The sequence below is a fragment of the Mus musculus genome, chromosome 6 (assembly GCF_000001635.26).
Source record: "Mus musculus strain C57BL/6J chromosome 6, GRCm38.p6 C57BL/6J".
Lineage (NCBI taxonomy): Eukaryota > Metazoa > Chordata > Mammalia > Rodentia > Muridae > Mus > Mus musculus.
The window spans coordinates 65,242,034-65,247,039 of NC_000072.6; positions in this window are offsets into that span (position 1 = coordinate 65,242,034).

Below are 5,006 nucleotides of genomic sequence, written 5' to 3' on the forward strand. Positions count from 1 at the left end.
AGAGAGTTAACTTGATCTGACAGAGTCTTCTGAAACCTCAGCGCTCTCTCCCAGTGGTGTATTTTTTTTTTTCTTCCAGAAAAGGCCAAACCACCTAATCCTCCCCAAATAGCAACCAACTGGGGACTGAGTGCTTAAATGCCAGAAAATATGGGAGATATCTCATTCAAACAACCATAAGCAATATAATCAGAGCAGAGAGCAGCTGTTTTATGGATATCAATTAATAGAAAAAATATTAGCATAAAGATGTGTTAGGTATTTACAAGGTCTTGGGACAAAGTGGCCCTAAGTTCTCTTTCCTAAAGAATGTATCTAAAATATATCGCAAATGCTCATGGTACCAGCCTCTAGCACCACTGAGAGTTGTGGTATTGTGGTTTGTTGGGAAGACACTTCGTCGTGGGCGGTGTGCTTTTGAAAGGGGACTCCCAGGCCCTTCCTTTCTCTCGTTACTACATGGACCCACGAGACGTTTATATTTCCTTTCCTGGATGTTCATTGTCTCTATAATCTGCCTCACCAAAAGCCACAAAGCAGTGGAGTGCTGACAAGGGACTTAAAAAAACACCTCATGGGCCCAAAACAAGACTTTTATCTTTACAGTCTGTTGACTCCAGCTATGTCCCACAGTAACAGAAAGTGCACTAACATGATCTGTCTCATCAGAAGTTAAATAGAAGGAAGAGTGGGATCCAGAGTAGGATTAGGACAGAAGCTGATGGAGGTGAGTTACAACTGGAAAAAGATAAGACAGGTGTTGAATGGTGAACGTTGAAGGAGCACTGCTGTGTTGAGCAGTCTGGCAATCATAAGAAAGAGACACAACAGTTGCTTAAAGAAAAACTACTATGTAAGGAAAGAGTTTGTTCTGTTTGTACTTCTTCCTCAGAAGGAAGAGATTTGAACATACTTACAGGACATAGAGAAATAAGAAGAGACCAAGGAGAAAGGCCAGGGGAGGAGCATGGAGGTCTGTTACCCATTGAACAGAGGGTTCTCCTGAGCCAGAAAGGTGTGAGTTCTCTGAGAATTATTGTCAGTTCCAAAAGTAAAGGAAAATTCAGAGTTCCCACATGGGTGGGTGACATTTAGCTGCAGAGAAGTGAAAAGCTGGCTGAGAGGTCTAGGTGGGCTGAGAAGGAAACAACGGGCCTCAGGATCAGAAAGCACTGATTGGAACATCCTACTAGATATGGTCACCAAATAGCACTAAAATGGGGAAGCTGGATCTGAAGTAAACCATTGACAGTCACTTATATAATAGTCCATGGTTTTTGTTTATACTCTTTTTTTTCCTCTTATTTTTTTATTATGTATTTTCCTCAATTACATTTCCAATGCCATCCCAAAAGTCTCCTACACCCTCCCCCCCCACTCCCCTACCCACCTATTCCCATTTTTTGGCCCTGGTGTTCCCCTGTACTGGGGCATATAAAGTTTGCAAGTCCAATGGGCCTCTCTTTGCAGTGATGGCCGACTAGGCCGTCTTTTGATACATATGCAGCTAGAGTCAAGAGCTCCGGGGTACTGGTTAGTTCATAATGTTGTTCCTCCGATAGGGTTGCAGATCTCTTTAGCTCCTTGGATACTTTCTATAGCTCCTCCATTGGGGGCCCTGTGATCCATCCAATAGTTGACTGTGAGCATCCACTTCTGTGTTTGTTAGGCCCCAGCCTAGTCTTACAAGAGATGGCTATATCACGGTCCTTGCACCAAACGCTTGCTAGTGTATGCAATGGTGTCATCGCTTGGAGGCTAATTATGGGATGGATCCCTGGATATGGCAGTCTCTTTATGGTCCATCCTTTTGTCTCAGCTCCAAACTTTGTCTCTGTAACTCCTTCCATGGGTGATTGTTTCCAATTCTAAGAAGGGGCAAAGTGTCCACACTTTGGTCTTCGTTCTTCTTCAGTTTTATGTGTTTTGCAAATTGTACCTTATATCTCACTATACTAAGTTTCTGGGCTAATATCCACTTATCAGTGAGTACATATTATTTGAGTTCTTTTGTGATTGTGTTTCCTCACTCAGGATGATGCCCTCCAGGTCCAACCATTTGCCTAGGAATTTCATAAATTCATTCTTTTTAATAGCTGAGTAGTACTCCATTGTGTAAATGTACCACATTTTTTGTATCCATTCCTCTGTTGAGGGGCATCTGGGTTCTTTCCAGCTTCTGGCTATTATAAATAAGGCTGCTATGAACATAGTGGAGCATGTGTCCTTCTTACCAGTTGGGACATCTTCTGGATATATGCCCAGGAGAGGTATTGCGGGATCCTCCGGTAGTACTATGTCCAATTTTCTGAGGAACCGCCAGACTGATTTCCAGAGTGGTTGTACAAGCTTGCAATCCCACCAACAACGGAGGAGTGTTCCTCTTTCTCCACATCCACGCCAGCATCTGCTGTCACCTGAATTTTTGATCTCAGCTGTTCTGACTGGTGTGAGGTGGAATCTCAGGGTTGTTTTGATTTGCATTTCTCTGATGATTAAAGATGTTGAACACTTTTCAGAAGTTTCTCTGCCATTCGTTATTCCTCAGGTGAGAATTCTTTGTTCAGTTCTGAGCCCCATTTTTTAATGGGGTTATTTGATTTTCTGGTGTCCACCTTCTTGTGTTCTTTATATATATTGGATATTAGTCTCCTATCTGATTTAGGATAGGTAAAGATCCTTTCCCAATCTGTTGGCGGTCTTTTTGTCTTATTGACGGTGTCTTTTGCCTTGCAGAAGCTTTGGAGTTTCATGAGGTCCCATTTGTCAATTCTCGATCTTACAGCACAAGCAATTGCTGTTCTATTCAGGAATATTTTCCCTGTGCCCATATCTTCAAGGCTTTTCCCCACTTTCTCCTGTATAAGTTTCAGTGTCTCTGGTTTTATGTGAAAAATATTAAGTCAAATTATTTTCAATTGAAGATTATATTATCTTATACCAGTGCTCCCAAAATTTGACTAGAAAAATTATAGAAATTATCAATAATTTCAGCAAAGTGTTATGATACATAATTGACTTATAAAGTTTACCAGTCTTAATATATGAGTAAAAAACATGCTTAGAAAGAGATCATAGCTCAAGGTACACTCCTCTTCCCAGCTTCTCAAATAAAATAAAATATTTAGAATATACATAACAAAAGAGGTAAAAACCTCTACAATGAAAACCTTAAATGTGTGAAGAAAGAGATTGAGAAACATACTAAAATTTGAAGACCTCCCAAGCATATATCTTGGTAGAATTTACACTGTGAGAAAAAACCTTCCTAGCAAAACAATTTACTGATTCAATGAAATCACAATCAACATGCTCATCTAATTTTCACATAAATAGAAAGAAAATGCTCAATTTGATATGGAACAACAAAGGACCCAGAATAGCCAATTAGTCCTAGATTAGTGTTTGTTTCTATGCGTTCTGCTCAGTTTAAATGCTAAGTGCATCTAAAACCCCAACTTTAATAAATCTGTTTCTATTGAGTCGATTTTGTTCAATATTAGAATGGCTACTGCAGCTTGTTTCTTGGGACAAAAAAAATTGTTTTCCAACTTTTTACTCTGAGGTAGTGTCTGTCTTTGTCACTGAGGTGTGTTTCCTGTATGCAGCAAAATGCTGGGTCCTGTTTATGTGTCCAGTCTGTTAGTCTATGTCTTTTTATTGGGGAGTTGAGTCCATTGATGTTAAGAGATATTAAGGAAAAGTGATTGATTACATTTGTGTGGCTATCTTCTTTTGGGTTTGTTGAAAGATTACTTTCTTGCTTTTTCTAGGGTGTTGTTTCCCTCCCTGTGTTGGTGTTTCCCATCTATTTATTGATTAGATTAGTTCTGTAAGCTTCTTGCATGCTTATGGGAATTTCTTTCTTTAGGTTAGGGAAGTTTTCTTCTATAATTTTGTTAAAGATATTTACTGGCCCTTTAAGTTGGGAATCTTCACTCTCTTCTATACCTATTGTCCTTAGGTTTGGTCTTCTCCTTGTGTCCTGAATTTCCTGGATGTTTTGGGTTAGGAGCTTTTTGCCTTTTGTGTTTTCTTTGACTTTTGTGTCAATGTTTTCTATTGTATCTTCTGCCCTTGAGATTCTCTCTTCTATCTCTTGTATTCTGCTGGTGATGTTTGCATCTATGACTTCTGATATCTTTCCTAGGTTTTCTAACTCCAGGGTTGTCTCCTTTTGTGATTTCTTTATTGTTTCTATTTCCATTTTTTTTAGGTCTTGGATGGTTTTGTTCCTTTCCTTTGCCTGTTTGATTATGTTTTCCTGAAATTCTTTAAGAGATTTTTATATTTCCTCTTTAAAGTCCTCTACCTGTTTACCTGTGTTCTCCTCTATTTCTTTAAGGGAGTTATTGATATCCTTCTTAAAGTCCCCTATCACCATCATTAGAAGTGATTTTAGATCTGAATCTCACTTTTGTGATGTGATGGTGTATCCAGGACTTGCTATGGTGGGAGAATTGGGTTGTGATGATGCCAAATAACCTTGGTTTCTGTTGCTTATGTTCCTACACTTGCCTCCTGCCATCTGGTTATCGCTAGTGCTACCTGCCCTCGCTATATCTGACTGGAGCCTGTTCTTTCTGTGATCTTGCTTGTGTCAGAACTCCTCAAAGTCCAGCTGTCTCTGGGATCCTGTGATTCTGGGATCCTGTGATCCTGAGATCCTGGGTGTGTCAGAGCTCCTGGGAGTAAAGCTGCCTTTGAGACCTCAAGATCCTGGTGTGACCAAACCCCTGGGATCCTGGGATCCTGGGATCCTGGGATCCTGGGCATGTTAGAGTGCCTAAAAGTGGAGCTTCCTCTTGGTGTTGTGGGACTGGCTGCTGAGTTCGGGCCCAAGGTCTGCTCAGGGTCAGTCCCATGCCTTCTGTACTAATTCTTCGGAGCAGTGATACTCTGAGTAACCTCATGACTCAATTTTCTTTTTAACGACAGAATTTCAGGTAGTCCTAGCAAGCCTGGAATTTACTATGTAGTTTAGGCTGTTCTTTCAGTCCTGAACC